Here is a 10,507-nt window from a genome sequence, read left to right as displayed (position 1 = left end):
ACTGGTATGCTGTGTGTGATCAGTGCGTTCTTTACATGACACCAAACAAACTTCTTGATCACGTTTCAGGGTAAAATCTTGCCACCGTTTCTCACATTGAGTAATATCCTATTCCTCACTTTGATGGAATTATTTACTCCTTTATGAACAAAGGACCTGAGAGCCCAATTCCAGCAGGTACTCAGAGTTGGTACTATTTTCTTCAGGAAACTGAATTTTGCATGATTATGTCCCTTTCTCTGCCTTAGAAGCTACTGCATCACTCTAGATGAACATACATCTAATGGTTAAACATATTCTCAACATTAATGAAGGTACTCACATGTTGACAAAATCCACTTACATCCACCTGCTAAATGTGCTACCTAACGTCTAATATGCTCCATAACTCCAGCAATCAGTTAACCATTACATACAATTTACAGAGGTTAACTAACTGGTCCAAAATGCATCTTCCTGCTACAAATTCAAACCATTTATATGTAGCTAGTAATGATTTTACCAATAATGTGAGCAAGTCCAAAACAGGTGCTACTAAGAGTCCTACTAAAATTTCACTAAAATTAAGACAAATGCAGTTAGCTATTATTTCATAATTACAAAAAATCAGGAAAATGGGGTTTGGACTAGATGATCTCTAGAGGTCTCTTCCAACCCTAATGATTCTGTGATAAGGTTTTTGTGAACAGTTAGGCATGAAAAAAGACTTAAATTCTGAGCACTATGTCATTAACTTACGTACAGGATCACAGCACCTACGATGCATGTTGGACCACTCCAGACTTGAACCTGTGATCTTTCATAGGAGCACCTCACATTGCTTTGTTTTTGCTTTAGTAAATTGCCTTTATCTTGATTTGCAAGGGTTTTATTTCCCACCTTCTTTTCTCCCCCCAAGTCCTATTGAGGGGCAGAATGATAGAGCAGCTTGGTGGGCACATGGCATCCAGCCAAGGTCAACCAATCATGCTTGTAAATCATGTACCAAGGTTTTCTTCCATGAACCTTCATATAAATTTGTATGTGGATGAATGACATTAGACACGTGGTTTTTGTAAATTGTAAAGTTGGGATTTTATATATATATATATATATATATATATATATAAAACAATGGGATTTAAAGGAAAAAAAAAACCAAACAAAAATAAAACAAAACAAAACAACGACCTAAAACCAAAACAGAACTGGAAACCTATTGAGTAGTTGAGTAGAGAAGAATTCTGTGCTGGATATGTGAAAGCCAGTACGAAAGATCACATGTATGGTGCATCTTCAGTTTAAACTTTGCTGAGGTTTGCTCAATTCTGATCCATAAATTAAGACTTTGTTTAGAAAAGGCTGTTCTGAGTCACTGTGCACATCTACTGGGTCATGAGTCCTGAGAGGAAATGTACTGCAAATCAGCGCATCCCTTCAGCTGCAAAACTGAACTAACTGGAAAAGTTCAGACAGGCTACAGTAATGGGGTCCGTCTGAAAGACAGTCTCCAAGTGGGATAAAGCATGGGGTTACAAAACTGCGGATGCCAAGACTGGCATGTTCAGTAGTGCCCACAGAAAGACAGGCTGTGCATCTGAGTTGTGGCACTCATCTTTCCAATATGCTTAGAGGATGGTGACCAGCTCAGTGCAGGAAAAAGGTACAAGCTTAGAGGAAAGGAGACTTAGTCTCCCAAAGAAGTAAGTGGGGGAAAGTTGTAATTATCCCTGTTTGGCATCTGAGATGTTGCGGTTAGTATCCCTGTTCTTGTCAATAGTTCAATGAATTTCCAGTGGCCACAAACAATCAGGACTTCAGTTTTATATTCCACACTCTAGAAACACATTTTGATGCTGGCTCAACAGTGACTCAGTGGGCAAGGTGCCGTTTACTGAATCACAAATACCACTTCCTGCAGGACTTTTTCTGCCTGCAGTATTTCGAAGGATTGCTTGGCTAGTTAGCTGAGAATCAACCTCACATCTTCAGACAACAAAGTTGCAGAACAAATGCAGTTTGCTTAGCACTTGAGCAAAAATACACTATTCCATCCCACAGATTTTGAAGGAGGTTATTCAAATGCAGTAGCATTTCATACACATTATCTGATATTATTTGTCTTAGGAAGATAAAACAAGTTTTTTCAAATGAAAAAGCAGAAAGCATGTCTGTCTTTATATTTTTCTTGCTTTGTGTCCTTCTTCAATGGCACTGAAAAGCACATCTTCATCACAGAACGTGTATCTTGTTGAATAGGATAATTTTTCCTTATCAGGAAGTCATGATACCTAGAACTTTCTGAGAGAGTTGGATTTCCATATCTTAGGATATACAACACTTTTAGGAACAGGCAAAACCAAAACAAGCAACTCTTAGGTCACTGTAATATTACATATTTAAAAACAAGTCCCAGTGGGGGAATTTTACATGGTACTATTATCAGAAATTACACATGTAATTTCATGTGCATATTGCTTATGACTGTTCCAGCTCATGAATTTATTGCTAGGTCTCTGGTCAATAATGCTGGTAAATGTACTTATCTTTATGATATGCAAAAGAAAGACAGAAGTCTTTCCCTCTTGCGATAAGAGTGTTGGTTGCAAGTAGCTAAATGGTTAATAATGAGTGAGAATCAGTGAGTTTATCATGAGGTCATGCTTGCTTGCCAGTGCTAACCACTTCTTCAGCTGCACAGGGGATAGCAGAGCTGTTTCTGCAACCCAGCCAAGCTTAGGCAGTCTCTTACAGTTTTGTGACTCCCCTGCTATGATTTCCATTAACAAAAGTTTTGGCAAGTTGTGCTTATAAAAATGGTTGTCAAGTACTAGGACTATGCTTGAAATAAAGCTGTAATCAGAAGTAATGGATGCTTCTGTTTAGATTTCTCATTGTTAGCCCAGCTGCAACTCTTCTCATTTGAGAGCTTATTTAAAATACTTTAGACTACTTGCATGCCTGCCAAAGAAGCCAATGTTTCACACATCAAGTACCTGCTTTAATTGGTAGCAAGTCACTTCTCATTCTAAGAGTGACCAAAGATTTTACTCTGGAGGTTCAATTAGCCAGATTTTGGAAGAATTTTGTGCAAAAGGAGAATAGTGGTATGAGAAAACAACTGTATAAGCCTAATCGTGAGCTGCTAACATTTCATTCTTCAGTGCACAAGAAACAGGGACATTATTTTGCTAGTAGAGTAACACCACTGACTTCTTAGCCCATATTTGAATGATGAAAACCAGAACTACCAGCAAACTTGAAAATCCAAATCAGAAATTCTCAGATGACATAAGGCAGGCTGCCTATGTGCCAGGCACAAAGATCTGAACCATACCTTTGGCAGTGGATATCATTTTTAGCTTATAAAGGCAGCCCAAATAGATCCCTAGCATTCACAATATACCTATATACTCAAAACTTCAGCTTCTAGGTAAGTTACTGTAGAATTTCCTATACCACAGTGCAACATGATGCTGCAGAAAATTAACTGCTGTGGAATATACATTTCCAGATGGGAATAATACTATACAAAAACTCATGAGTTCACTGTTTCCTTCAGTTATTGCAGTCAGATCTACTATTTCAAGGCTTTGGAATAGAGTATCAGATAAGGACAGACTCCTACTGTTAATCATCTGCTTAAAATCAGTTCTTATAAGCAATAAACACTGCTATTTTGTCAAGAAGTAAAATGAAAATACAACGTTGACTTCTAGCTAGTCAGCTTTCTGGCTCCTTCTCTTCCTATGACTGCTATAATTACTATTGCTTCATGTCAGGGTTCAGAGAACTGTCTGTCAAATCAAAGGTGTCTCAGTGCTCCTGAAGAGTCACAGCTCCTGGGACTCTGCTGGCTCTAATAGCACTGGTCCACCTAACATCTGAAGAAATCCTCTCCTAACGTGAAAGTCACATCAGGTATTTAGATATCTATTCTTATTTTCACTTTAATGAAATTGCTGGAGAATTTCCATGTGATTTATTAATAACCAAAACATAGTAATACTTTTGCCTTTTGAAGTCTGTACTATATAGATACCTATTAGAAGTTACATTTATATTTTTCATAGTTTTTTGAAGATACTTAAGGTAAAGTTTGCCTGTATGTCTAGTCTCAAGTTACTTACACAAACTGTTTCAAGTTTTAACACTTCATATATGCTTGCACAGACTGGAATGTCACACGCTCAAACTGTGGTTTCCCTATGTTCCTTAACTGATTTTGTCTTTCCTCTTTTTCAGCATTTTCTCATTTTTTTGAGGAATTGGTTTTCTCAGTACTTAACACAGGAAGGGAGAAAATATCAAGCATGCCTATAGAAGGCAATGCAGAGAAACACAGAGGTTGAAGTGTGCCAAATCATATTGCTCCAGAACTGAGAGCTGTGAAACAGCAACTGTGCAGCACTGTCAGTTTAATGGACCTCGCTTTCAGGAATTCTCATATTAATGTAGTAACATGCTTTGAGAACCAAAGCTTGGCACTGAATACTATAGTGGAATCACCTACTAATATATTACCAGACTGTCAAAGACAAGATAAATTCTTTTTTCAGTATGAATCACACAGTGGGAAGAATGAAAGGCAGACGAATAGCGTTAATAAGCTATTCCTGAAGCAAGCAAGTGACCTAGTAGCCTACATTGCCTTTATTGGAATTCAGCTTGAAAATCAACACCCTTATGGGCTTAATTTCCTGGTTCAGAATGCCTGAAGAAGGTATTTGATGTCCTTACGTCCCAAGACAGCACCCCTAAAAACATCTAACAGGTCCTGTAGTGCATGAGCTCATGCTTTTGTAGAACCAATGCGCAACTGACATACAGCACCTGAGCTAGAAATACTCTTTCCCCCACCCTTACCATATCAAGTTATCTGCTAACAGCAGAGGTGTAACAGAAGAGCCAGCAGTAGTAGCACCCACTTTTAGCAGTTACCCTGAAAGGGAAGATTTGGATTCCCATGTCTTGGCAGCCTAATGCATGGGTTTCTAGCTTTTACAGTGAAGAGGGGGGCCCAGAGCAGAAGCTACTCTCCACCTTTTCCTAATGAGAGTGAGGCCCTGCAGAGAGAGAAATGGGAGCTCTATGAGGCCCAAGAGACAGTGAGTAACTAGGTAGCTTTCCAGGAAAAGGTGTTCCATTGGAACAGATGTTCTACAGTGGGCTTTTTGTATAATTTTGTGGATACAAGAAAACAGCAATGAGTTATTATGGGCCAAACACTGATCCCCGTTACACCAGTGTAAACATGTTATGGAGTAACCGAGCTTATAGATGAGTATTTCAGAAGAGGGTTTGGGCCTCTTGTTTAGGTATTTTGGTACCCAGACCTATTCCACTGAAGTGAACAGAAGACAAGCATGTCCCTAAGGTAGTTTCCTTTTAATAATATTCACTGCAGCATAAAGTAGTTTCAAGTAATATTCAGTACAGCATAATACAGTAGCCTAGGATTTGTCCTGACATTCCTTACTCCCACTGAGTAATGCTTATTCATAGATGTAGTTCCATATAATGAATTGTGTTACACAGACTATATTAGAAATTTCCATTCATCTCAGGGGAATTCACATAGGCTGGCAAAAGCTTTCCTATTGGACTACAACAGGAGTGCTCATCACCAGGTGCCGGAAGGGAAAATCCAATTCTTTCCTGTAGTCTGTCTTACTTTAACAATATCCCACACTTTATGCCACTTGCAACTCCTTCCGATGTTGATCGCTTCAGCACTCACCACATACAAACTTAACAGCGGAGTTTGTCCTCCAGACCCAGTTTAGGCTTTCTCCAACCTTCCTCTGTCATTTGCATGAGGTGGAAGCTATTGTCATGAGAACTGTTCAGAAGGAGAGCTCTGTCCTCATTCTCCTGGGTTGCGGAGCTCCTTTTACACATCACTGGCCGTGTTCCACAGCTCTCCTTCACTGCCTCTCTTCACAATCTTCTAACTCAACATATCTTGCCTTGAAATGACCCTCTTGGTTTTCTTTTTTCCTTCATTTTATATCTCATTTGGAAAAACTAATTTGCCATCTTCATGTGTGTGATGTTACATCTGTACTGTAAACCTCCCTCACTCTGTCAAAGAGTGTATCTACACATCTCTTTGGTATCACCTTTTTTAAAACCTTTCATAAGATGAAATTCAACTGAATTGTAACAGCTTCATCTTTCCTAGTTCTTTTGGACTGATCCCACTGTTCTCTACCATCACTGAAAGCAACGGAACTTTTCTGCCTGCCAGGAGCTTTAACAAATGTAATTCCACTTCTCTTGTCTATACTCAGAAAAGCTCCTGCAAAGGCTTCTCTCATGGAATTCTCTTTGATCAAGTCATCCCTTATCATCTGCCTGTTCTTCACTGTGCCAGCTATACATAATTAGTTTTCACTCTCAGAGCTCTTCATGACCTATGCCCTCTAGCTCTATCCTCCCACATTCATCCTTTAGACTCCTGAATAAACTGTGTAGCCAGTCTCTACTGTCCACTTAGTAACTTTTCTGATAGTGAGTCCAGAGAAAGATAAGTTGCTTTCAACCTTTTCCATCACAACCTTCATTTGCTACTGTGTTCTCCTTCCATTTCTGACAAATTAATAACACTTCTTTCTTGCCTTTCTCCTGGCTAAACCACAGCAATTTCTCAAAAGGGAAATTACACTTAACACTGCCTCTTATCCCCTTCCTCTGCCACCTCACCCCACCTTTCTGATCAGGTCTACAACAGTACCAGCATGCAGTCCAGGACGCTGAACTTTACAGATTTATTAGCAAGGACTCTTCTCTACACTTCGCCTTCTCCATCTCCCCTGTAAATGCCTGCTTCAGTCACTGTTTGTTTCATAGAGACAAGTGAGCATATTCTAGACACCTCTTGGAGAATAAAAGGAAGATTCACTCCAAAGCTGTTTCCAAAACTCCCGATGAGGGAGGCTTTGTTGTATCTCAATTTGAGATATTTTGCTCAAAACTTACATACTTTTCAGAAGAATTAGAACACTGCATTTCCAACAGTTCTAACCAAAATCACAGTTGGCACAAGTGATCAGCATTGCCAAGTAAAAGCCATGGAGATAGAGGAGGGAAAGAGAAAGTATTTCTGCTTTATGGCAGGAATACCCTTGGTGGTACTGATGATAGGTCACTGTATGCCAGAACCTCCCTTTGGCAGTCTTTGCACAAGGATGAAAAAAGGGCCTATTTTGCAAACAAAAAGTGGATTTAGAAGTTGGCTGGTTTGGGGTTTTTTTCCCTGTTGTACTTATCATATATGAGAAGGCTGTGTAATCTCCTTTTTGGTTTGTTTTTTTTTGTCCTCTGTACATTCACAAAAGATGCAACTGCTATAGACAAGAGAGGTGTTAAACGTCCTTCAGGAGGGCAAGCACAACTTTCTTTAGAGATATATTTACTTATACTCCATAAACAACAATCAGCAAACAAAGATTAGGGATCGTAGCACGGTGTCTGTACTACAAATAAGTTACAGGAAGCCATCTAGGAAAAAAAAAAAAAGAAAGAAGACTGAAGCCAAAACATCTGAAGGAGTGGGAGGGGAAGAAAAGATAAGAGCTATTATTAGAGCACCCAAGATACATGCTATTATTAAACTACCCAAGTTAATTCTGTTTCCCCTTCCCTCTCAGCCATTTCTTTATGAGGAAGAATGCTGTTGGTCAACAGCACCCAGGAAGCAATTTAATTTTTCTCCTTAAAACTCTTTTCCCTCTGAATTGTTCAACAGCAGTTCACTTGCAAATGTATTGAGCCTCTGTCTGACACACTGGGCAGTGCTGCACTATGGACTCTCTACACTCCCATCTTTCTGCATTTGGTATCCTTTTCCTTCAGCTGTAAATTCACAGAGGTGTCTTTAATGCAGAGCTCTTTTGGTACTTCATAGCACCGTCGATGACTAATTTAGACAATTTTTGTCCATCATATTTGAAAAATCATGGCAGTCACGTGAAGTTCCCAATGACTTGGAAAAGGGTAATATAATCCCCAGTTTCAAGAAGGGCAAAATGGATGACCCAGGGAACTACAGACCAGTCAGTCTCACCTCTGTGCCTGGCAAAATCTTGGAGCACATTCTCCTGGAAGGCATGCTAAGGCACATGGAAAACAACAAGGTGGTTGGTGACAGCCAGCATGGCTTCATTAAGGGGAAATCCTGCCTGACCAATTTGGTGGCCTCTATGATGGGGCTACAGAACTGATGGACAGGGGCAGAGCAGTTGACGTCATCTACCTGGACTTGAGCAAAGTGTTCGACACTGTCCCACACAACGTCCTTGTCTCTAAATTGGAGAGACATCAATTTGATGGGTGGACCACTTGGTGGATAAAGAACTGGCTGGATGGCCGCATGCAAAGAGTTGTAGTCAATGGCTCAATGTCTGGCTGGAGACCAGTAACGAGTGTTGTCCCTCAGGGATCGGTGTTGGGACCGGTCTTCTTAAGCATCTTTGTTGATGACATGGACAGTGGGATTGAGTGCGCCCTCAGCAAGTTTGCTGATGACACCAAGCTGTGTGGTTCGGTTGATACGCCGGAGGGAAGGAATGCCATCCAGAGGGACCTCGACACACTTGTGAGGTGGGTTGATGCCAACCTTATGAAGTTTAACCATGACAAGTGCAAGGTCCTACACCTGGGGGGTCGGAGCAATCCCAGGCACAGCTACAGGTTGGGCAGAGAAGAGGTTCAGAGCAGCCCTGCGGAGAAGGACTTGGGGGTGTTGGTCAATGAGAAAATGAACATGAGCCGCCTTCAGTGTGCACTCGCAGCCCAGAAAGCCAACTGTATCCTCGGCTGTATCAAAAGGAGCGTGACCAGCAGGTCAAAGGAGGTGATCCTGCCCCTCTACTCTGCTCTCGTGAGACCTCACTTGGAGTATTGTGTGCAGTTCTGGTGTCCTCAACATAAAAAGGACATGGAACTGTTGGAACAAGTCCAGAGGAGGGCCACGAGGATGATCAGGGGACTGGAGCACCTCCCGTATGAAGAGAGGCTGAGAAAGTTGGGGCTGTTCAGCCTGGAGAAGAGAAGGCTGCGTGGAGACCTCAGAGCAGCCTTCCAGTATCTGAAGGGGGGGGTATAGGGATGCTGGGGAGGGACTCTTCATTAGGGACTGTAGTGACAGGACAAGGGGTAACGGGTTCAAACTTAAACAGGGGAAGTTTAGATTGGATATAAGGAAGAAATTCTTTACTGTGAGGGTGGTGAGGCACTGGAATGGGTTGCCCAGGGAGGTTGTGAATGCTCCATCCATGGCGGTGTTCAAGGCCAGGTTGGACAAAGCCTTTGGTGGCATGGTTTAGTGTGAGGTGTCCCTCCCCATGGCAGGGGGGTTGGGACTAGATGATCTTAAGGTCCTTTGCAACCCTAACTATTCTATGATTCTACGATTCAATGAATTAATGTTTTAGGAATTTATACCTGGATATTTAGTCAAAACAATCTTGCATTTAAGGATTGTAGTGCAGTATACAAATGATCTGCATCTCTGGTGAGCAGCAAGGGCATCCATCTGGGCAGACAAGGCTCCCTGCCACTGATCCTGCACCCCTGGATTCTACCTGAGAGGTGTGCAAGACATAGAGAACATGCTAAACTGATTACTCCCTGGAGGCCAAGCTGATACGAGCAGGTAGTGTCATACCCTACAGAAAGCCCCGCTCAGACATCTGTTATGTATTAGTGCTGCTTGGCACTGTAAAATCGGCACTTCCTTCCCTGCAGGTAGGAACTGCTTCTGTTAGTTTAGGTATTTATCTTCCTTTATAAATAAGAAACCCAAAGACAAAAGGAGGAAGGGTGGAATCCTAAATGATCTTCACAGGCAGCATCTCAAAGAGATAAGCAGTGCAAATATTCTTGCCTGCGCTGTGCTGCAAAGCGGGTTAGGGTGTGCTGCTTCCCTGGTTACACCATCACTGGCATACAGCATGCAGAACTCATTCTCTCAAATTTGCTTTCTTCCCAGTTTTTAGCAAATCTCTTGTTCTCCAGAAGTCTGCCAACTGACATGTTCTCAGTTTGCTTGTTTTCCTGTGGAATGTGAATCTGATTGACACACTACAGAAATAATAGTCCAAGCCAGCTGTTTCTGTAAATTTCCAGTGTTAGATTTCAATGTTGTATTCCAGATCAGTAAGTGGCAGGCAGACATAGGATTCCCTTGGAAAATATCCCACTTCAGAACTGAAAATTACAAAAAAAAAATCACAGCTTAATCCCTAAAAACCCATTAATTGCTTTCTGCCTTCTAGCTTCAGACTTAGAAGTCTTCTTTTCTAGATTTCCCCCAGTGCTACAAGCAACTGGAAACTAAAGATAGGCATAGACATGACCACAAACATAATTTGAAGCTATTTAGGATCTGGATGCAACATTTGTAGCTCAGACTAATCTTTGCTTTAGATATCAGTTGTCTCAACTGAGCAATTCCAACAAACATTGAAAGGGACTGGCGATTTTCATAATCAGTGGATTTTCATAAATGTTCAATGAGATACAA

The sequence above is a fragment of the Psittacula echo genome, assembly GCF_963264785.1.
Source record: "Psittacula echo genome assembly, chromosome: 6".
NCBI lineage: Eukaryota > Metazoa > Chordata > Aves > Psittaciformes > Psittacidae > Psittacula > Psittacula echo.
This window is presented reverse-complemented; position numbering follows the sequence as displayed.